We start from the raw sequence: 24,759 nt of genomic DNA, 5'->3' as shown, positions 1-24,759 counted from the left end.
CCTTCTAGCAAAGCCACTGGGAAGTAGCCCAAAAATTTTTAGTCCTTAGACACTTAGTGAAATGCTTGAGATAACCTCATCACCCTATTCGAGTTTCTTAACTCAAACTGACACATTTCATTACCTGATGAACGAATAGCCTTTCTTCCAATAATGTAACTCATATTGAGGACAACAGCAGCAGACTACTGATGTAAATAATTCATTTTAAATGACGAATAAAGGCTTAAAAACATGCATAACATGTCAAACAACATAAGGAGCTGTCATTTCGAGAACACAGTAAGACAGATGCAACACAAACCAAGAAACTGGCAAAGTAGTAGATCATGAAGACTTCGCAGTCACGAGTGTTTCCAAGACTTGAATATTGTTCTGCGCTTTTCAAGGCAGAAGATATGGCAGAGCTGGAATATTTACAGAGATCATATACTGCCTACACTGCCGTTTAAACTATTGTGAACGCCTGAAACTATTCGAATCTGAAACGTAGAAGAAAACGATAGGTAGTATATATATGGAAGATACTCGAGGGTCTGGTTCGTAATCTTCACAATAATAACTTACTGAAGTGAAAGATATGGGAGAAAGCGTGGAATAGAGCCAGTGAAGAGCTGGGGAGCCATGAGTATAATTAGAGAACACTGTGTCAACATCCTTATTCCAAGACTCTTCAACATACAGATATCAGAAATGTTACTGGAACGAAGGTAGACGTTTTCAAGCATCAACTACTATAAGTGCTGGATCACCCAGGTTGTGATGGTTATGTGGCTCTGCCTGCAGGAGCTAGTACAAACAGCTCGGTTTATCAGACGAGTAGAAGAACCCTCGAAAGCGGTCACAGGTAAAAATGACAGGCAAAAAGCTGTTATTGCAGATGCTTATTACTTCAGGCATGTGTTATTGTAGGATGTTGATTAAGGTGCTGCCTCCACACTGACGGTCACTTGTTTACACAAGACTGTGTGTGTGTGTGTGTGTGTGTGTGTGTGTGTGTGTGTGTGTGTGTGTGTGTAACCTGGGTGTTGGTGTTAGCTAGTTCAAGGATGCACACGTCTTGCCTCACATTCAACTGTGTACACAGGTGCCAGTGTGCACGCCAACACTTGCGTACATGTACACAGGCTTCTCGTAATACACAGTATTCCATGTGTTTTTGAGCCTGATCTAATTTAATATATGCAATTTTTTTTTCAAAAAGTGTGCGGGTTGTATCATTAAATTTTATGATTGAAGGGTGTATTAAGCATAAGGGTGAATTTTGCATGCCTCTGTATCTTATTTTCCGTGTGCATGTGCTCACCTAATTGTATTTGCAGGGGTCAGTTCATAACTCCTGGCCCTTCATTTTAACTTGAGATGTTTTAGTAATTCTTGGCCCCCCAGGGCTCAATTATATCTTCTCGTGAAGCTGTGTACTGTTAACCTCCTCCACCTCAACATTCTAACTTCCTAAGACTGAAAAAGTACTTGGTGACAGTACTTGGTGGCAGTTCTTGGTGACAGTTGTTTGGTGACACCGACATGATGTAAGTAAAAGTGACTTTGTAAATGGTCCAAGTCGGAGCGAAACGTCGTCGTAAGCTCCTCTCAAGTTGTCGTGTATGTCCACTGCTTCTCTCTGCCGTCTCAAACAACCTCTCCCTATTCACCCTGTCTAATTCTTGAGTACTTTGTCAAGATCATGACCCACCCCTAGTGCTCTTCTAGTCTGAGTTGCTTAAATTTCTCCTCGTAGTTTATTTCCCTCAGTTCCGGCACCGGTCTGAGGTATTTCGGGTTTCTAGCCTCTTCAGTCTTATATCCAATCTTGAAGGTCTACCTACCAGGAGTCTACCTGGAGGGAATTCTGGGGTCAACACCCCGTGGCCCGGTCTATGACGAAAACTCCTGGTGGATCAGGGCCTGATCAGCCAGGCTGTTACTGCTGATCATACGCAATCCAATGTACGAACCACAGCCCGGATGATCATGCGCTGACTTTAGGTATCTGTTCAGAACCCTTACTTTTGATTGGGTGTGTATTACGTTTGTCTCCACCACTTCCTGATCCAACTAACTCCACTTTTTAACCATCCTGAGACTAAAGGAATACTTCCTTACATCCCTATGATTCATCTGTATCTTCAGCTTTCTCACTTGATCCTGATCCTCTTAATTCAGTTTGTCGTTATCAGCCCTATCGTGTGTGTGTGTGTGTGTGTGTGTGTGTGTGTGTGTGTGTGTGTGTGTGTGTGTGTGTGTGTGTGTGTGTGTGTGTGACGGGGTGTAGCCTTGATAGTTTAACATGTTATGTACATCAATTCATGACTTGCCGCGTGAATAGAATTATTATCAATGTTACTTAATGTTATCACAAGTCTCCTCTAAGGTGGAGGTAGAGGGGGACGTGGAGAGGGGTCGTTTTGGGGGAGCAGTGGTGTTAGGGGTGAGGATGGGTCGTTGTGGGGGAGGAGTGCTGTTGGGGGTGAGGATGGGGTTCATGTAAGAGGAGAAAATATGGTATTTTGTGGGGATGCTGCCGGCGACGTGTGAATATTAATTGCAAGAAAAATAGTGTCTTACCTGTAGAGAATGTGACGACGTATGAGTTGTACATTGATGACAAGCGGCTGTGACCACACCATGCAGGTGGTAGTGACACGAAGCCTGGTCTGTGACCACACCATGCAGATGGTAGTGACACGAAGCCTGGTCTGTAGTCAGACCATGGAGGTGGTGATGACACAGCCTAGTCTGGGGGCCGGACCTTAGTGGGGGTTGGGGGGTGATCCCGGCATCAACAGTGTTCTAGTGTTCACTCTAGGTAACGTTTCTCTCTCTAGGTAACGTTTCGCTCTCTAGGTAACGTTTCGCTCTCCCTCTCCCTCCCTCCCCTCTCCCTCTCTCCCCCTCCCCTCTTTTCCTCTCTCCCCCTCCCCTCTTTTCCTCTCTCCCCCTCCCCTCTTTTCCTCTCTCCCCCTCCCCTCTTTTCCTCTCTCCCCCTCCCCTCTTTTCCTCTCTCCTTCTCTCCCTCTCCCGTCACTCTGTATAGACACTGATGCCTCTAGTGTGTTGGATTTGAAGCGCCTCTATACTGACGAGTCATTAAAGCCTCATGCCAGCTAGTCATTATGGAATGGCGGTGGCGGTGTCTGTACTCTGAGAAATATACTTCTAAGTGTATATACCCTCTGGTTTGACATTTGCTTAGAGATGCATATGTGTATATACCCTTTACCCATGAGATATCTCGGTGTATATACGTACTTTAAGGTGATGTATATACCCTCTTAATATAAATTCCTCGGTGATTAATATACTTTGCTTTGATTTAGTAATACATAACTTTCAGTTTGATAATACGTAGTGTGTATATACCTTTTATTTATTTGACGAAGTTGGATACATCAGCAGTATGTTGCTATACTTCTATATGATATTCTGTATAATAATTGCATAGCTTGTATTAATGTATACATCAGCATTGTGCTGCAACACTTGTGTATGATAAGCACACAGCCTGGACTAAAGTATTCATCAACATTATATTTCTGCCCTATTGTATACGACACACGGCCTGTACTAATGTATCTTTGGGTGGTTAGGAAAATATAAACTTATATACTACATTAAGGCTGCATATCACGTGTTCACCACCAGTCAAGAATATTTTAATATCAAAATGGGGATTATAATACGCTCTTAGTATATATACAGTGAGAGAGAGACCTCTCTGTGTATATCTCCTGCGTGACTTTATTCCTTCATCACATGTAACTGCTACTTAGAGCAGGTTCAGTGTATGGCATCGTTCAAAATTGTACTATTCTTGTATGGTTAATTAACTTGTGTTCACTGAAGCCTGGGGTTGTTTGGTTCAGTTTGTGTTTAAAGTATTATTAAAGCCACATGTTCATGTAGGGTTCACTTGCGTTCAAATCGCAGTGAAATCTGTCACTCATTTACGGTTGACTGGTTGACTCCAGCAGTATCTGGCATTGATGATGTTTGTATTATGTTGATGTGCTCGCCAAACACATCAATTTATTATAATGCATTACAATTGTTATTGTTTGACAGATTGTTTTTAACGTGTTAGTTCAATCACAGACTTACTAGTCTTGTTTGTTGGCTTATGTCCAGTGACAGGCTTACTAGTCTTGTTTGTTGGCTTATGTCCAGTGACAGGCTTACTAGTCTTGTTTGTTGGCTTATGTCCAGTGACAGGCTTACTAGTCTCGTTTGTTGGCTTATGTCCAGTGACAGGCTTACTAGTCTTGTTTGTTGGCTTATGTCCAGTGACAGGCTTACTAGTCTTGTTTGTTGGCTTATGTCCAGTGACAGGCTTACTAGTCTTGTTTGTTGGCTTATGTCCAGTGACAGGCTTACTAGTCTTGTTTGTTGGCTTATGTCCAGTGACAGGCTTACTAGTCTTGTTTGTTGGCTTATGTCCAGTGACAGGCTTACTAGTCTTGTTTGTTGGCTTATGTCCAGTGACAGGCTTACTAGTCTCGTTTGTTGGCTTATGTCCAGTGACAGGCTTACTGGTTTTGTTTGTTAGCTTATGTCCAGTGACAGGCTTACTGGTTTTGTTTGTTGGCTTATGTCCAGTGACAGGCTTACTGGTTTTGTTTGTTGGCTTGTTATGTCCAGTGACAGGCTTACTAGTCTTGTTTGTTGGCTTATGTCCAGTGACAGGCTTACTAGTCTTGTTTGTTGGCTTATGTCCAGTGACAGACTTACTGGTTTTGTTTGTTGGCTTATGTCCAGTGACAGGCTTACTAGTCTTGTTTGTTGGCTTACGTCCAGTGACAGGCTTACTAGTCTTGTTTGTTGGCTTACGTCCAGTGACAGGCTTACTAGTCTTGTTTGTTGGCTTACGTCCAGTGACAGGCTTACTAGTCTCGTTTGTTGGCTTGTTATGTCCAGTGACAGGCTTACTAGTCTTGTTTGTTGGCTTGTTATGTCCAGTGACAGGCTTACTAGTCTTGTTTGTTGGCTTGTTATGTCCAGTGACAGGCTTACTAGTCTTGTTTGTTGGCTTGTTATGTCCAGTGACAGGCTTACTAGTCTTGTTTGTTGGCTTGTTATGTCCAGTGACAGGCTTACTAGTCTTGTTTGTTGGCTTGTTATGTCCAGTGACAGGCTTACTAGTCTTGTTGGCTTATGTCCAGTGACAGGCTTACTAGTCTCGTTTGTTGGCTTATGTCCAGTGACAGACTTACTAGTCTTGTTTGTTGGCTTATGTCCAGTGACAGGCTTACTAGTCTTGTTGGCTTATGTCCAGTGACAGGCTTACTAGTCTCGTTTGTTGGCTTGTTATGTCCAGTGACAGGCTTACTAGTCTTGTTTGTTGGCTTATGTCCAGTGACAAGCTTACTAGTCTTGTATGTTGGCTTATGTCCAGTGACAGGCTTACTAGTCAAGTTTGTTGGCTTGCTATGTCCAGTGACAGGCTTACTAGTCTTGTTGGCTTATGTCCCGTGACAGGCTTACTAGTCTTGTTTGTTAGCTTATGTCCAGTGACAGGCTTACTAGTCTTGTTTGTTGGCTTATGTCCAGTGACAGGCTTACTAGTCTTGTTTGTTGGCTTATGTCCAGTGACAGGCTTACTAGTCTTGTTTGTTGGCTTATGTCCAGTGATAGGCTTACTAGTCTTGTTTGTTGGCTTATGTCCAGTGACAGGCTTACTAGTCTTGTTTGTTGGCTTATGTCCAGTGACAGGCTTACTAGTCTTGTTTGTTGGCTTGTTATGTCCAGTGACAGGCTTACTAGTCTCGTTTGTTGGCTTGTTATGTCTAGTGCCAGGCTTACTAGTCTTGTTTGTTGGCTTGTTATGTATAGTGACAGGCTTACTAGTCTTGTTTGTTGGCTTATGTCCAGTGACAGACTTACTAGTCTTGTTTGTCTTGCTATGTCCAATCACAGGCTTACTAGGCGGCTTGTTTGATGGTTTTCTATGTTAGCACAATGTCTTACATAGAGAGACAGCTGTTATCCTGGTGTTTCACTCGGGGAGGTGTTCTCTGCTTCACATAGTGATACAGACAGTATCTGCTGGTGTTTCACTCGGGGAGGTGTGATGGTGTTCAGTGCTTCACATAGTGGGACAACCATGCTTGTGGGTCACATGTGAATGATCAACGAAGGTGCTCGTCTGTATTTAGGAGGAAGATCAACGCTTCAAACTCATTGACATGCACTTTGACAGCACTTCTTTCCCAGTGAAGAAAGGAAATTCATCTCAGTTGAACCCTTTTTTTATGTTTTTAAAAATGTTAATAATGTGAGGGAGTGTGGCAGTGTAGGTGACGAGTGTCAGTACTATTCTAGTATAATAGACCAAACTTCTTCGTTCATTTTCCACACTGTATCAGTGAATTACAGATGTTCAGGCTCACTTTGTCGTAACACTGTTCTCGCAGTTTTCTCTGGATACACTTGCTAGCTACTTTATGAAGTACTACTGACTACTTGGAGGGTGTTGTGTTTAGTAGTGTAGGTAAAGGCTAGTCAATGTCCACCCGGTCTAGTACACTGTCAGTAGAGGACTAGGAGTGGGCGGTGAGGCCGGGGTAGAGGAGCCACGCCCACCGCGGGCGTGAGTGGCCGGGAGGGGAGGCCACGCCCCCTCAGAGGGTAAGCCCGCCCACGGCTGCGCGGGTGGGGGTGTGGGGAAACTGTGGGGAGGATGGCAGTGCCTGCTGAGTGAGCCACTGGTGACGTGCATCTCTTTCCTCTCTCTACCACGGTCTGACCCACACCTACACTCGTACACCTTTACCTGCACCCATACACCTACACCCCTTCACCCATACACCTACACCCCTTCACCCACACCCCTACACATACACTCACACTCCTACACCTACACTCACACCCCTTCACTCACACCCCTTCACTCACACCCCTTCCCTCACACCCCTTCACTCACACCCCTTCCCTCACACCCCTACACCTACACTCACACCCCTACACCTATACTCTCACCCCTACAACTATACTCACACCCCTTCACCCCTACACCTACACTCACACCCCTTCACCCCTACACCTATACTCTCACCCCTACAACTGTACTCGCACCCCTTCACCCCTACACCTACACTCACACCCCTTCACCCCTACACCTATACTCACACCCCTTCACCCCTACACCTATACTCACACCCCTTCACCCCTACACCTATACTCACACCCCTTCACCTACACTCACACCCCTTCACCCACGCCACACACCTACACCCACACAGTATTCACTTAATATTCTACACCTTCAAACACTGCTACGTATCAACATTGTCTACCTTGTCACACGGGAACACTCTACATACCCCTCTACACCTCCTCTCGAACACTTAAATACCCATACACTTCTTACTCTCACACTTGCACTCAGTAACACACTGTGACATTCACTTACACACACACACACACACACACGCTTTTATCAATACATCTACACCCTCACAGTCGTACACGCCTAACCTACACTCTTACATCTACACCCTCACCTTGCACATCATTCATCAACATGCACACATTAATGGTCAAGGTGTGAAATGTGACCATCTTTCTACAATTAAGTTTTCATGTAAGAGTAATGTTGTGGCTCAGTAGTGTGCGACTTGTGTTTGACACTTCACTACCAACACTAATCGACGTGTTCAACTATATAGTGTAAAGCAACAACAGCAGCAGCAAGTGAGTGTTGCTGAAGTGGGTGACACTTGCAAACATTAGTGTGGACTTTAGTGTTGTGAAACAAGCAACGTGTGTTGAAAGTGGCTTGATGTGGCCCACTTATGTGTGTGCACGATGCTGCAGTGTTTGTGTGTGTTTATGAGGTTGTGGTTGCCACTCAACCTTCCACACTCATCCACTCCGCTTTCTCGTCCAACTCAATACCACTCTAAAATGGTTTTTAGTCACAACATCGAGAAATCGGGCGAGAGACTCTTCGTCTCAAGATGTCGAACGAGGTCTCTCGTTCGTCCATCGATTAATCGGACGAGACTTTTCACGTTCTATTTTCAAGACAACGAACGAGATCAATGTCTCTAGATCAATGGTCGAGACTTTCCTTGTTCTACCTGGGAGCCAGCGGCATGAGACCAGAGACGCAGGTGTAACGTAAGATGAACAACCAACACCTGTACTAAGTGCAGGTAGATGATTAAGACTGAGGGCAGGTGTGCGGGGAGCAGCTGGGAACACGTTATATAAGCAGGAGAGGAAGGCAAGACGACCAGGGAGCCTGAAGTGGGCGAAGAGGTAAGGGAAGGAAAACGAGGAGCAGAAGAACTTGGTGATGTAACCTGGGAGGGGAGGGGGCGCCTGGGGAGGAGAGAGTAAATTGGAGGGAAAAGAGCGTGATGAACGAGGACAGGTTGTGCTTCCATAACCTTCACTTTTAGTAGTGTCTTTGTCTATATTAAAACAATACACACACACACACACACACACACACACACACACACACACACACACACACACACACACCAGTGAAGAGGCGGGTCCAGGAGCTGAGTCTCGACCCGTGCAACCACAATTAGGTGAGTACACACACATTTATTTAGCACACATGACACGTCTTGTTATCTGTAAGAGACTCGTATAACAAACATTCATAAAGGAAAGGCAGAATGCGTCAGTAGTTGAGTGTCAACAAAACAATAATAGAATTAGTGATGTCCCTGTAGATGTCAGAGTATAAGTGCACCTGATGTAAGAGAGACAGAGACAGAGACAGAGAAAGACAGACACAGACATAGACATAGACGAGGAATCATACACAAATAACTTCAAAGCGGATTTTACTGAACAGATTTGTTTCATTCACTGGTTTTGTAAAAGTTTAATTGTTTGTTGTAAGCCTAGAAGGTCATACGTGCTCTTTCCTTATTTCGAGAAGTTGCCCTTTTTTATAAGAGGAGAATATTCGTTGAAGCAACAACAAAATGTGGAGTTAAATACGTAGCTAAAAGTTGTTTTTACAGCGACTGTTTTATTAACGTAAAGAGACGAGAGTAACTTTTACCCGGTTAATGTGTGTCAACACTTTGTTTGTCCAACACAAACTTACATTGTGTTATTTTTCTCCCTAGTGTTGCGTCCATTGTTGCCATCTTGTTCCTCGGTGTATATGACAGTATTGTTCCTAGTCGTGTCCAGTGTTGCCATCGTCTTCCAAATTGTTACTAGTTGCTTGTAGCGCTGTGATCTGTACCTCAGTACTCACCTAGATAAGCCAGAATACTGTCAACTTCATTTTACTACGAGCTTGATAATGTACTGCTGCAATAAGCATCTACACTGCTGCAATGAGACTACGCTGCTGCTGCAACGAGACTACGCTGCTGCTGCGACGAGACTACACTGCTGCTGCAACGAGACTACGCTGCTGCTGCAACGAGACTACGCTGCTGCTGCAACGAGACTACGCTGCTGCTGCAACGAGACTACGCTGCTGCAACGAGATTACACTGCTGCAACGAGACTACACTGCTGCAACGAGACTACACTGCTGCAACGAGACTACTCTGTTGCAACGAGACTACACTGCTGCAACGAGACTACACTGCTGCAACGAGACTACACTGCTGCAACGAGACTACACTGCTACAACGAGACTACACTGCTACGAGACTACACTGCTGCAACGAGACTACAATGCTACAACGAGACTACACTGCTACAACGAGACTACACTGCTACAACGAGACTACACTGCTGCAACGAGACTACGCTGCTGCAACGAGACTACACTGCTACAACGAGACTACACTGCTACAACGAGACTACACTGCTGCAACGAGACTACACTGCTGCAACGAGACTACACTGCTGCAACGAGACTACACTGCTACAACGAGACTACACTGCTGCAACGAGACTACACTGCTACAACGAGACTACACTGCTGCAACGAGACTACACTGCTACAACGAGACTACACTGCTGCAACGAGACTACACTGCTGCAACGAGACTACACTGCTGCAACGAGACTACACTGCTGCAACGAGACTACACTGCTGCAACGAGACTACACTGCTGCAACGAGACTACAATGCTACAACGAGACTACACTGCTGCAACGAGACTACACTGCTACAACGAGACTACACTGCTGCAACGAGACTACACTGCTGCAACGACACTACACTGCTACAACGAGACTACACTGCTGCAACGAGACTACACTGCTACAACGAGACTACAATGCTACAACGAGACTACAATGCTACAACGAGACTACACTGCTACAACGAGACTACACTGCTACAACGAGACTACACTGCTACAACGAGACTACACTGCTACAACGAGACTACAATGCTACAACGAGACTACAATGCTACAACGAGACTACACTGCTGCAACGAGACTACACTGCTACAACGAGACTACACTGCTACAACGAGACTACAATGCTACAACGAGACTACACTGCTACAACGAGACTACACTGCTGCAACGACACTACAATGCTACAACGAGACTACCCTGCTACAACGAGACTACACTGCTACAACGAGACTACACTGCTGCAACGACACTACAATGCTACAACGAGACTACACTGCTACAACAAGACTACACTGCTGCAACGACACTACAATGCTACAACGAGACTACACTGCTACAACGAGATTCTGACGTTCTGAATGAGACTGTGAACTGCTGGAACAAGACTGAACTAATGCAGTTTGCTTATAGTTGGAACAATGTGGAAGAAACTTGTAGCTAGAGTTTTTGATGCACATGTTCATAAGAGGTGAGTGTGGAGAGCTGAAGACTAGACACCTGTGTGTTACGTCAGTTGGTGATGAGAGGGACTTTTGGTGGTGCTTCTGTTGCTGGTGCTACAAGGAGCAAGCACCAGACGAGCCTGGCCCATGGCCGGGCTCAGAGAGTAGACATACTCTCGAAATTCTTCAAAGGTAAAGGTATATCAAAGGTAGACAGTTGCTGAGGGAGGTCAGGTGATGACCGTTGTCTTGACATATGATCTTTGCCTCGTGTCAACACAGTAATTGTTAACTGCCTCTTGCATGAGTGTAATTGTTATATGACCAATTGCGTGTCAGAAATGTAAAAGTACTCGCCCAGTTGTGTTTACAAGGGTCGAGTCACAGCTCCTGACCCCAACACTTAACTGCTATCGATTGACCTCCTAGCCTCCAGATTTATAAAGATTTTCGTTACTCTTTTAACCATACTGGAAAAAAAGGAGGCGGATGATTTAACATAAATAATATTTATTAATTTCGTGAAATCCAGGATAATTTTCGCGGAGTTATTGATATTAGACTGTGCTGATGACACTATCCTTGCTTACCAAGCCAAGACCACGAGATGGACCTTTAATGTTGCATGTATGTACTGACCAAGTTCAGAAGATGGACCTTTAATGTTGCATGTATGTACTGACCAAGTTCAGAAGATGGACCTTTAATGTTGCATGTATGTACTGACCAAGTTCAGAAGATGGACCTTTAATGTTGCATGTATGTACTGACCAAGTTCAGAAGATGGACCTTTAATGTTGCATGTATGTACTGACCAAGTTCAGAAGATGGACCTTTAATGTTGCATGTATATACTGACCAAGTTCAGAAGATGGACCTTTAATGTTGCATGTATATACTGACCAAGTTCAGAAGATGGACCTTTAATGTTGCATGTATATACTGACCAAGTTCAGAAGATGGACTTTAAACTTGGCCAAAAACACCGTCTACAGCTTTACCTAACATTCTTTTATATATTTCACAAAGATGATAATTGTACGAAGCTTTTGGTAAGCTTAAATAATGGGCAATTATTGGTTAATTATCTTGTCTGCGCAGTGGTGAGTGCTCAGGTGAGTGCCACTCCTGCTAGTGCCACTCCTGGCAGAGCCACCATGGGAAAGTTATGAGGGCAGTGGAGAGTGCTCAGGTGAGTGCCACTCCTGCTAGTGCCACCCCTGGCAGAGCCACCATGGGAAAGTTATGAGGGCAGTGGAGAGTGCTCAGGTGAGTGCCACTCCTGCTAGTGCCACCCCTGGCAGAGCCACCATAGGAAAGTTATGAGGGCAGTGGAGAGTGCTCAGGTGAGTGCCACTCCTGGCAGAGCCACCATGGGAAAGTTATGAGGGCAGTGGAGAGTGCTCAGGTGAGTGCCACTCCTGCTAGTGCCACCCCTGGCAGAGCCACCATAGGAAAGTTATGAGGGCAGTGGAGAGTGCTCAGGTGAGTGCCACTCCTGCTAGTGCCACCCCTGGCAGAGCCACCATAGGAAAGTTATGAGGGCAGTGGAGAGTGCTCAGGTGAGTGCCACTCCTGCTAGTGCCACCCCTGGCAGAGCCACCATAGGAAAGTTATGAGGGCAGTGGAGAGTGCTCAGGTGAGTGCCACTCCTGCTAGTGCCACCCCTGGCAGAGCCACCATAGGAAAGTTATGAGGGCAGTGGAGAGTGCTCAGGTGAGTGCCACTCCTGGCAGAGCCACCATGGGAAAGTTATGAGGGCAGTGGAGAGTGCTCAGGTGAGTGCCACTCCTGCTAGTGCCACCCCTGGCAGAGCCACCATAGGAAAGTTATGAGGGCAGTGGAGAGTGCTCAGGTGAGTGCCACTCCTGCTAGTGCCACCCCTGGCAGAGCCACCATAGGAAAGTTATGAGGGCAGTGGAGAGTGCTCAGGTGAGTGCCACTCCTGCTAGTGCCACCCCTGGCAGAGCCACCATAGGAAAGTTATGAGGGCAGTGGAGAGTGCTCAGGTGAGTGCCACTCCTGCTAGTGCCACCCCTGGCAGAGCCACCATAGGAAAGTTATGAGGGTAGTGGAGAGTGCTCAGGTGAGTGCCACTCCTGCTAGTGCCACCCCTGGCAGAGCCACCATAGGAAAGTTATGAGGGCAGTGGAGAGTGCTCAGGTGAGTGCCACTCCTGGCAGAGCCACCATGGGAAAGTTATGAGGGCAGTGGAGAGTGCTCAGGTGAGTGCCACTCCTGCTAGTGTAACCCCTGGCAGAGCCACCATAGGAAAGTTATGAGGGCAGTGGAGAGTGCTCAGGTGAGTGCCACTCCTGCTAGTGCCACCCCTGGCAGAGCCACCATAGGAAAGTTATGAGGGCAGTGGAGAGTGCTCAGGTGAGTGCCACTCCTGCTAGTGCCACCCCTGGCAGAGCCACCATAGGAAAGTTATGAGGGCAGTGGAGAGTGCTCAGGTGAGTGCCACTCCTGGCAGAGCCACCATGGGAAAGTTATGAGGGCAGTGGAGAGTGCTCAGGTGAGTGCCACTCCTGCTAGTGCCACCCCTGGCAGAGCCACCATAGGAAAGTTATGAGGGCAGTGGAGAGTGCTCAGGTGAGTGCCACTCCTGCTAGTGCCACCCCTGGCAGAGCCACCATAGGAAAGTTATGAGGGCAGTGGAGAGTGCTCAGGTGAGTGCCACTCCTGCTAGTGCCACCCCTGGCAGAGCCACCATAGGAAAGTTATGAGGGCAGTGGAGAGTGCTCAGGTGAGTGCCACTCCTGCTAGTGCCACCCCTGGCAGAGCCACCATGGGAAAGTTATGAGGGCAGTGGAGAGTGCTCAGGTGAGTGCCACTCCTGCTAGTGTAACCCCTGGCAGAGCCACCATAGGAAAGTTATGAGGGCAGTGGAGAGTGCTCAGGTGAGTGCCACTCCTGCTAGTGCCACCCCTGGCAGAGCCACCATAGGAAAGTTATGAGGGCAGTGGAGAGTGCTCAGGTGAGTGCCACTCCTGCTAGTGCCAACCCTGGCAGAGCCACCATGGGAAAGTTATGAGGACAGTGGAGAGTGCTCAGGTGAGTGCCACTACTGCTAGTGCCACCCCTGGCAGTGCCACCATGGGAAAGTTATGAGGGCAGTGGAGAGTGCTCAGGTGAGTGCCACTCCTGCTAGTGCCACCCCTGGAAGTGCCACCATGGGAAAGTTATGAGGGCAGTGGAGTGCTCAGGTGAGTGCCACTCCTGCTAGTCCCACCCCTGGCAGTGCCACCACATTATTGATGACGCCCAGGATAATGAACACTGGTAGATAATGATAGGTAATGATAGATGAGAGGGACGACGATGATAGGTAATGAGTTCTGATAGATAATGAGACTCGGTAGATTGTAAAGGTAATGAAGAGCACTTGATAGATATACGATAATAGGGATAGAAACCCAGGTAGATAGATAACCTAGAAGATAGATAATGAGGTAGATGACTAAGGGGACAACGAGAAATATTGATAACTAGGGAGGTAGATAACGAGGATGATAGATAACCTGGGGGGGGGGGGTGAGGAGATGAGAGGATAATGGAAGATGAGTGTAAGAGGTCAATAGTTGAGCGCATGAAGACAACCTATCCCGGCCCAGCCTGTCACTGACCCAGTCCTGGTGAACACTCATCCTCACCCACCCTTGATGATGTCACCCTTGATTGATGATGTCACCCTTGATTGATGATGACACCCTTGATTGATGATGTCACCCTTGATTGATGATGGCACCCTTGATTGATGATGTCACCCTTGATTGATGATGTCACCCTTGATTGATGATGGCACCCTTGATTGATGATGTCACCCTTGATTGATGATGGCACCCTTGATTGATGATGTCACCCTTGATTGATGATGGCACCCTTGATTGATGATGTCACCCTTGATTGATGATGGCACCCTTGATTGATGATGGCACCCTTGATTGTCGATGTCACCCTTGATTGATGATGGCACCCTTGATTGATGATGTCACCCTTGATTGATGATGACACCCTTGATTGATGATGTCACCCTTGATTGATGATGGCACCCTTGATTGATGATGTCACCCTTGATTGATGATGTCACCCTTGATTGATGATGGCACCCTTGATTGATGATGTCACCCTTGATTGATGATGGCACCCTTGATTGATGATGTCACCCTTGATTGATGATGGCACCCTTGATTGATGATGGCACCCTTGATTGTCGATGTCACCCTTGATTGATGATGGCACCCTTGATTGATGATGGCACCCTTGATTGATGATGGCACCCTTGATTGAGGATGTCACCCTTAATGATAGATAATGCCACCCTTGATGATTAAAGTTAATGTTGGGAGGTACTTGTGATGTTATGGTAAATCAGTGTAGTGGTACTCTACAAAGTGTACTCTCCTATATGTATTCTCCTAGGTATACTCTTTTTGTGTACTCTTCTAGGTGGTATAAGCCTTTGTAGTAAATACCGACAAGTTGGTTTAGAAAGACACGTAAGCAAACACTATGACATATTTATTAGAAAACGTTTCGGTCCTGGGACCTTGATCACTTCTAACATACAAAGGTAGAAAGACATTATATATATAGGCGGAGAGTGAGATGTGACGCACGTGACCTGAGGAATGACATAAGAACATAAGAATGGAGGAACACTGCAGAAGGCCTACTGGCCCATGCGAGGCAAGCCCTTATCAAAACAACCTCTACCTATGATGAGGACGGGTAGACGATGAAATCATGTGACTCCTGTGTTGTTGGGTTGGTGATGCTTACGTATCATGTATGCCAATGTTTTTGAAATTTTGTAGTTTCCAGTGTTGCGTTCTATAGTGTCGGTGACGGCGATCAGTGAGGCTTCCAGGCACCGTCGGCGTCTGAGGTCTGGTTCGGTGAGAGCGAGTTGTGCCTCATTCCAGTTCATCAAATGCCCCGTAGAGTCTCTGTGGAGGACACAGGCGTAACTTACATCGTCTCTGTTAATGAACTGGAATGAGGCACAACTCGTTCTCACCGAACCAGACCTCAGACGCCGACGGTGCCTAGAAGCCTCACTGATCGCCGTCACCGACACTACAGAACGCAACACTGGAAACTACAAAATTTCAAAAACATTGGCATACATGATACTTAAGCATCATAGTGTTTGCTTACGTGTCTTTCTAAACCAGCTCTTCTAGGTGTACTCTACTAGGTGTACGCACCTAGTTGTACTCGCGTAATTGTGTATGTAGGGGTCGATCATTGCTGCGAACCCAGTCTGATAACTCTTATCTTACATCTGTGAGTGAGTGCTGGTGTGGTGGGCCTGACCATCCAGTCTTGAAGCTGTGAGTGCTGGTGTGGTGGGTCTGACCATCCAGTCTTGAAGCTGTGAGTGCTGGTGTGGTGGGCCTGACCATCCAGTCTTGAAGCTGTGAGTGCTGGTGTGGTGGGTGTGACCACCCAGTCTTGAAGCTGTGAGTGCTGGTGTGGTGGGCCTGACCATCCAGTCTTGAAGCTGTGAGTGCTGGTGTGGTGGGCCTGACCATCCAGTCTTGAGGCTGTGAGTGCTGGTGTGGTGGGTCTGACCATCCAGTCTTGAAGCTGTGAGTGTTGCTGTGGTGGGTCTGACCATCCAGTCTTGAGGCTGTGAGTGAGTGCTAGTGTGGTGGGTCTGACCATCCAGTCTTGAGGCTGTGAGTGCTGGTGTGGTGGGTCTGACCATCCAGTCTTGAAGCTGTGAGTGCTGGTGTGGTGGGTCTGACCATCCAGTCTTGAAGCTGTGAGTGCTGGTGTGGTGGGTCTGACCATCCAGTCTTGAAGCTGTGAGTGCTGGTGTGGTGGGCCTGACCATCCAGTCTTGAAGCTGTGAGTGCTGGTGTGGTGGGTCTGACCATCCAGTCTTGAAGCTGTGAGTGCTGGTGTGGTGGGCCTGACCATCCAGTCTTGAAGCTGTGAGTGCTGGTGTGGTGGGTCTGACCATCCAGTCTTGAAGCTGTGAGTGCTGGTGTGGTGGGTCTGACCATCCAGTCTTGAAGCTGTGAGTGCTGGTGTGGTGGGTCTGACCATCCAGTCTTGAAGCTGTGAGTGCTGGTGTGGTGGGTCTGACCACCCAGTCTTGAAGCTGTGAGTGCTGGTGTGGTGGGTCTGACCATCCAGTCTTGAAGCTGTGAGTGCTGGTGTGGTGGGTCTGACCACCCAGTCTTGAAGCTGTGAGTGATTGCTGGTGTGGTGGGTCTGACCATCCAGTCTTATTCCTTACCTCACATTCCACTCCTTCCTCTTACTTCTTACCCCTCACTCCACTCCCTCCTCATCCTCTCTAACGTCATTATATCTTACTTTTCCCTCCGGCTCCTAAACTTCCACGCTGTTTTTTTTTTTCCTCTCTGCGCCTCTTTCACCACCTCCATTTCTCTGTCTTTCTATTCCTTTCGCATCTTTGTCTTTCCCGTCTCTCTCACTTTTCTTAGCTGTCTCCTCCCACTTGCCACTTGCATGGATGAGCAATCTGAGAGCGGTAATACATACGTCTGTTTATAGTGGAGTCACTGTAGAGAGACATGAGAAGGAAGGAAGGAGGGAGGGAAGGAAGGAAGGAAGGAGGGAGGGAAAGAGGGAGGGAAGGGGGGAGGGAAGGATGGAGGGAAGGAAGGAGGGAAGGAAGGAGGGAGGGAAGGAAGGAAGGAGGGAGGGAAGGAAGTAGGGAAGGAAGGAAGTAGGGAAGGAAGGAGGGAATGAAGGAAGGAGGGAATGAAGGAAGGAGGGAAGGAAGGAAGGAGGGAAGGAAGGAAGGAGGGAAGGAAGAAAGGAGGGAAGGAAGGAAGGATGGGGGGAAGGAGGGAGGGAGGGAAGGAAGGAAGGAAGGAAGGAAGGAGGGAAGGAAAGGAAGGATGGAAGGAGGGAAGGAAGGAAGGAGGGAAGGAAGGAAGGAGGGAGGGAGGGAAGGAAGGAAGGAGGGAAGGAAGGAAGGAGGGAAGGAAGGGAGGAGGGAAGGAAGAAAGGAGGGAAGGAAGGAAGAAGGGAGGGAAGGAAGAAGGGAGGGAAGGAAGGAGGGAAGGAAGGAAGGAGGGAAAGAGGGAAGGAAGGCGTAAACTTGTGCACACGTTATACAATGTTGTGGGAATTGATGGTACAGTGTTGTGGGTAATGATGGTACAGTGTTGTGCGTAATGATGGTACAGTGTTGTGGGTAATGATGGTACAGTGTTGTGGGTAATGATGGTTCAGTGTTGTGGGTAATGATGGTACAGTGTTGTGGGTAATGATGGTACAGTGTTGTGGGTAATGATGGTACAGTGTTGTGGGTAATGATGGTACAGTGTTGTGGGTATTGATGGTACAGTGTTGTGGGTAATGATGGTACAGTGTTGTGGGTAATGATGGTACAGTGTTGTGGGTAATGATGGTACAGTGTTGTGGGTAATGATGGTACAGTGTTGTGGGTAATGATGGTACAGTGTTGTGGGTAATGATGGCATTGATGGTGATGGTCTAGGCCCTAGACCATCACCATCACTAAGGTGCTGTAGAGGTCAGAAATGTACCGAGTGTCATTTGCCGTGGAGGTCAGTAACTCAGTGTGTGTCAAGGATAGTTCATCCCATCCTCCATCCATAGATTTCTCATTATTTCCATCCGTCTCTTCTATCTGTTCTCGCTTCATCCGTCGTTCCTTCCTTCAACCTTCAGTCCACGTTTGTTTCTTCCCTTCTTCTGGATTGTCACTTGGTGCAGGTTTTCTGAGGCTCTTAAACGTGTGACTCGCTGAAAGTGTTATTTCTTGGCCTAGACACACTTGGCTGAGGTGTGCGAGTTGGCAGCTGGTGCATCATGTGTCATCTGCAGTAACAGTGACCACCACCACTACCACCTTCTGCAAGGTTCTTGTCTGAGTGTGTCATGTGCAGTAACAGTGACTACGCTTGTCTGAGTGTGTCATCTGCAGTAACAGTGACTACACTTGTCTGAGTGTGCAGTGTTAACTTGCTCGCCATGATGCATCTCCCGTAGTTATGACAACTGGGTCAACAGAGAACTACACTTGTACCTATGGGTTCTGTCTTGGCCTTCACTACTGAAGGCTGTCATAGGACGAGGACGGGTAGGAAGAAAGGATAGGAACGGAAGCATCTAGGAAAGCAGGGGAGTAGGAAGTGATGAATATTGGAAGAGAGGACAGTGTGAAGGCAGGCAGGGAAGGAGGAAGGAAGGAAGGGATAGAAACAAAAGACACTGGTAGCAAGGAATCTTTTTTATTTCGAGGTTTCACTCAAGGATAGACTTTATCAAATGCACAGGGATAAACAAATACACTGCCTTATAAAACGTACGAGAACCCCGCGGTCAACATCATACCCAGGTCGAAGGTGAGGTTACATACTGATGAGAACAAGTGGAAGAGACCAAAGTGAGGTTACATACTGATGAGAACATGGGGAGAGACCAAATGAGGTCACATACTAATGAGAACAAAGGGCGAAAACCAAAATGAGTTCAGATACTGATGGGAACAAGGGGGACGAAATTTGTATTAAATGAATCACTGGCAGTTTGGGTGGTGGGATTAACTAACATATAGGTAGACAACGTAGCAGGAAGTAGGGAGGGAAGTCCCTAGCAGAGAGTGAGAGAGGGTGGTGGGAAGGCGGGGCGAGGGAGGGAGGTAGGTAGGTAGAGAGAGAGGTAGGTAGGTAGGTAGGCAGGATGGTAGAGAGGGAGGATACATGCAGACACAGTCATAAATTAGACACATGTGCAACTCTTGGGTATCTTTATTGAGGAAACGTTTCGCCACACAGTGGCTTCATCAGTCCATACGTAGGAGAAACACCACCTATGTGACACCACCTATGACTGCTACACCTCTCCTGCCATACGGTTTATAAGCTGCTTCTCCGCTCATATGCCGTATTCTACTCAAGTTTGATGGACTGAACACATCGACTCAAGGTTGAGGGACTGATTACCTCATTCTCCTCCTGTTCTTCAAGTTTCTCCTACGTATGGACTGATGAAGCCACTGTGTGGCGAAACGTTTCCTCAATAAAGATACCCAAGAGTTGCACATGTGTCTAATTTATCAACATGTCGGTTCTCTGAACCATCCATCTACAAAGACACAGTCATACAACTGTATACAGAGGTTTGGTGGATAAACTGGTGTCTATGCTCCTTCAGGATTAATTCTAAATTTATATGTTTTAAGTGTTGGTGTTGGAGGATGGCGTGCGTGTGAGCACATGGAGGCTCTCTTAAGAGCTTGGTGCTGCCACTTACCTTCCATTATATCTGAGGGCCACTTGTTCCTTCAGTTAGTTCCAGGATATAATTGCTGTTGAATTTCACATAAGGTGCGATGGGAATGCCTTAAAGATGAGTTCTACTGTCCAGCTATATTTGGCTGCATAAAAACTCTAGTAGGGCCTTGAAAGGATCAACTTCCTGGTAGCTGAAGCATGTTCTAGGCATATTCCCCTAAGAAAGAAGAAGAGCAGGAGTAAACTGGAGAGAAAAAGACGCTCCCTCTACAGAAGACGACGAAGAGTCACTGAGCTCCTCAGGAGTGCTAGAACATCTGATACACGAAAGGAGGCGCTGACCAGGGAAGTGGAAACTATCGAACTTAAGCTAAATGACTCTTACAGGAACCAGGAGAGGCAGGAGGAGCTTAAAGCTATTAGTGAAATTGAAAGAAATTCAAAATATTTCTTTTTATATGTCAAAAACAAGGCAAATACCACATCTAGTATCGGGCCCTTACTCAGACAGGATGGGACTTACACAGATGACAACAAGGAAATGAGTGAAATATTGAAATCCCAGTACGACTCTGTGTTTAGTGAACCACTAATCGGTCTGAGGATCGACGACCCAAATGATTTCTTCATGAATGAGCCTCAAAACTCCATAAATGTATGCCAGATTTCCGACATTACCCTAACTCCGATAGATTTCGAAAAAGCCATTGACAACATGCCTATGCACTCAGCCCCGGGCCCAGACTCGTGGAACTCTGTTTTCATTAAGAACTGCAAGAAACCCCTCTCGCGTGCCCTAAGTACACTATGGAGGAGGAGCTTGGACATGGGTGAAATTCCACAGTCACTTAAAACAACGGATATAGCCCCACTCCATAAAGGTGGCAGCAAAGCATTAGCTAAGAACTATAGACCAATAGCTCTGACGTCCCACATCATAAAAATCTTTGAAAGAGTGCTAAGAAGCAGGATTGCAAATCACCTGGATTCCCAAAATCTGCACAATCCAGGGCAACATGGGTTCAGGGCAGGTCGCTCCTGCCTCTCACAACTACTGGATCACTATGACATGGCCTTGGATGCACTGGAAGAAAATCAGAATGCAGATGTAATATACACAGACTTTGCAAAAGCATTTGACATATGCGATCATGGCGTAATAGCCCATAAAATACGTGCTAAATGAATAACTGGGAAAGTGGGGAGATGGATCTTCAACTTCCTAACAAATCGAACACAAAGAGTAGTGGTCAACAGAGTTAAATCGGAGGCTGCCATAGTGAAGAGCTCTGTTCCACAAGGCACAGTACTCGCCCCCATCTTATTCCTTATCCTCATATCAGACATAAACAGAGATATACACCACAGCACCGTATCATCCTTTGCGGATGATACTAGGATCTGCATGAGGCTGTCATCTGCTGAGGACGCGGTTAATCTCCAAGAAGATATAAACAAAGTTTTCCAATGGGCAACGGTAAACAATATGATGTTCAATGAGGACAAATTCCAACTACTCCGTTATGGAAAACTGGAGGAGATAATAACTAGAACAGAGTATACTACTGACTCCGGCCATACAATAGAGCGGAAAACTAATGTAAGGGACCTGGGAGTAGTAATGTCTGAGGATCTCACTTTCAAGAATCACAACAGTGCCACGATCGCACGTGCAAAGAAAATGATAGGATGGATAATGAGAACTTTCAAAACGAGAGATGCCAAGCCCATGATGATCCTTTTCAAATCACTTGTTCTCTCTAGGCTGGAATACTGCTGTACATTAACATCTCCATTCAAAGCAGGTGAAATCGCAGATCTAGAGAGTGTACAGAGATCCTTTACTGCACGTATAAGTTCTGTCAAGCACCTTAACTACTGGGAACGCTTGGAAGCACTTGACTTGTACTCGTTGGAACGCAGGAGGGAGAGATATATCATAATCTACACTTGGAAAATCTTGGAAGGAATGGTCCCAAATCTGCACACAGAAATCACTCCCTACGAAAGTAAAAGACTGGGCAGGCGATGCAAAATGCCCCCAAGAAAAAGTAGGGGCGCCATTGGTACACTAAGGGAAAACACCATAAGTGTCCGGGGCCCAAAACTGTTTAACAGCCTCCCATCAAGCATTAGGGGAATTGCCAATAAACCCCTGGCTGCCTTCAAGAGAGAGCTGGACAGATACCTAAAGTCAGTGCCGGATCAGCCGGGCTGTGGCTCGTACGTTGGACTGCGTGCGGCCAGCAGTAACAGCCTAGTTGATCAGGCCCTGATCCATCGGGAGGCCTGGTCATGGACCGGGCCGCGGGGGCGTTGATTCCCGGAATAACCTCCAGGTAACCTCCAGGGGGTGATAGAAAAATGGGAGATAAGGATAAAAAAAAGACCTAGAGCTGGGAAGAGTAAAGAGAAGAAGGAAGAAAATTCTCAGAAAGAGAGTAAACTTTAATTATTTCATAGTAACAAATTTATTGCAAAAGCATTGTCATTGAGTCCAGGTTTTAGGTTGTTCAGTATACAAACTGACTCAGGATTCTTAAGTTCAAAGTTTTCTGTACCTTACCTATAAATTTAAAATCATGTGAACTCTATGCATGATTGAGAGACTCGAAATGAATTCTGATAGCTGGTCCATTCTGATAGCCAGGTCCATCTCTGCCAGGTCCATCTCTGGCTGGTCTCTTACTTTATACATAGCGGGTAATGGTGGTTGTTGTGGTGGTAGTGGGGGTGTTGGTGTGTGAGAGGGAGTAGGGGAGGAGAGCAGGGGACAGGAACCGCGTAATTTGGCACACAGTGTGGCCGTTAAGGAAGCTCCAGGAATAAGCAATGTGCCAGGCGGTCGCCGCTAGGTGGCGGCGGCGACGTTGTTGTTGTTGTTAGTGTGATTGTTGTTGGGAACGTTGAATTTAAAGTACTTATATTATTCTCTCTGGAACGGAAAATAGGCACGTAAGGTATATCAAAGGTATACCTGATAATGGTTTAGAAAGACACGTAAGCAAACACTATGACAGAAGTGATCAAGGTCCCAGGACCGAAACGTTTTCTAATAAATATGTCATAGTGTTTGCTTACGTGTCTTTCTAAACCAACTTGTCGGTATTTATTACCAAGGTTTATACCATACCTGATAATATATACATGGAGGGTAAGATATGGTAGAAAGTGTGGAGTGAAGCCAGTGAAGAGCAGGGGAGCCATGAGTACAATTAGAGAACACTGTGTCAACATCCGTGGTCCAAGACTCTTGAACATTCAGATATCAGAAATACTACTGGAACGAAGATAGACGTTTTCAAGATTCAGCTGGAGAGCTTCCTGCTACAAGTGCTGGATCACCCCGGTTGTGATGGTTATGTGGCTCTGCCTGCGGGAGCTAGTACAAACAGCCTGCCTGACCAGGCCTCAGGCTAGGCTGGGCTGGGCTGGAAACCTGACCTCGGGCTTGGCTGTGGGGTAGAGGATTCCTGGAAACCAGTTAATGGTGGTGGAGGTTTTGGTGGTGGTTTACCTGGAGTCTACCTGGAGGGTATTCCGGGGATCAACGCCCCCGCTGCCCGGTCCATGACTAGGCCTTCTGGTGGATCAGGGCCTGATCAACGAGCCCGTTACTGCTGGCCGCACGTAGTCCAACGTACGAACCACAGCCCGGCTGATCCGGCACCGACTTTAGGTATCTGTTCAGCTCCCTCTTGAAGACAATCAGAGGTCTATTGATAATTCCCCTTATGGCTGGTGGGAGGCTGTTGATCAGTCTTGAGCACCGGACACTTTATGTGTTTTCTCTTAGTGTACTAATGGCGCCCCTACTTTACACTGGGGGTATGTTGCATCGCCTGCCAAGTCTTTTGCTTTCTTAGTGAATGATTTCTGTGTACAGATTAGAGACCAGTGCCTCCAGGATCTTCCAGGTGTAAATTATGATGTATCTCTCTCCTGCGCTCCAGTGAGTACGTCAAGTGCTTCCAAGCGTTCCCAATAGTTAAGGTGTTTGATGGAACTTATATGTGCAGTAAAGGTTCTCTGTACATTCTCTAGATCTACAATTTCACCTGCCTTGAATGGAGATGCAGCAGTATTGCAGCCTGGAGAGAGCAAGTGATTTAAAAAGGATCGTCATTGGCTTGGCATCTCTTGTCTTGAATGTTCTCATTGTCCATCCTATCAGTTTCCTCACAGATGTGGTGGTGGGCAAGTTGTGGTAGTGTTGTTACCTTGTGATTATAGGGGTCGAGTCAGAACTTTTATCTCAGCTCAACCGATTCCTGGCCTCCAGGATCCATTCATATCTGTTATTGAAGCTGCGTATACTGATATCCTCGACCACCTTTTCTAGTACATTTCTCTCACTGTCATAAGATTTTAAAGAAAAGTACTTATTAGCGTCCCTCTGACACATCGGTGCCTTAAGCTGCCATGTATATTCACTACTTCTCTCTGCCATCTCAGACAACTTCTGCCTGTCCGTCCTGTCTTATCTTTTAGTCTAATTTGTTTGTCATGATCATGTCTTCCTGATCCTCCTCGTCTTGTGTTGTGTTTCAGTTTCTTAAATCTCTCTCGTATTACATTACCCTCAGTTCCAGCACCAATCTCAGTGGAAACTTTTGCAATCTCTCTATGTGTTTGATCACTTGAGGGGTTCCACGCTGGCGCTGCATACTGCAAAATGGATCTAACGTACGTTGAGTACTGTGTCTTAACTTATTTCATATTTAGGTTGCTGAAAGTATTGTACATGCCGCTGAAGTTTATATATATATA

At 46.6% G+C, this 24,759-nt stretch overlaps 1 protein-coding gene across 5 annotated transcripts in view; it reads left to right on the top strand.

Moving 5' to 3' along the window:
• Window positions 1-24,759, top strand: part of LOC128699201 (adenosylhomocysteinase-like 1) — a 562,478-nt gene that overhangs the window by 240,202 nt on the left and 297,517 nt on the right. Inside the window, exon 1 of one of the 5 annotated variants that reach the window (XM_053791787.2) lies at window positions 6,679-6,736. The exons of 3 other annotated variants lie outside the window; for them this stretch is intronic. The gene's annotated coding sequence lies outside the window, so the exon portion shown is untranslated. Of the gene's footprint in view, window positions 1-6,678; window positions 6,737-7,122; window positions 7,580-24,759 lie in introns of those variants that run through there. One more of the 5 variants, XM_053791789.2, reaches the window with a different exon arrangement.

Source organism: Cherax quadricarinatus, chromosome 54, assembly GCF_038502225.1.
Source record: "Cherax quadricarinatus isolate ZL_2023a chromosome 54, ASM3850222v1, whole genome shotgun sequence".
Classification (NCBI taxonomy): domain Eukaryota; kingdom Metazoa; phylum Arthropoda; class Malacostraca; order Decapoda; family Parastacidae; genus Cherax; species Cherax quadricarinatus.
Note: the sequence above shows the minus strand (reverse complement) of the source record. Positions and strands in the feature narration are given on the sequence as shown.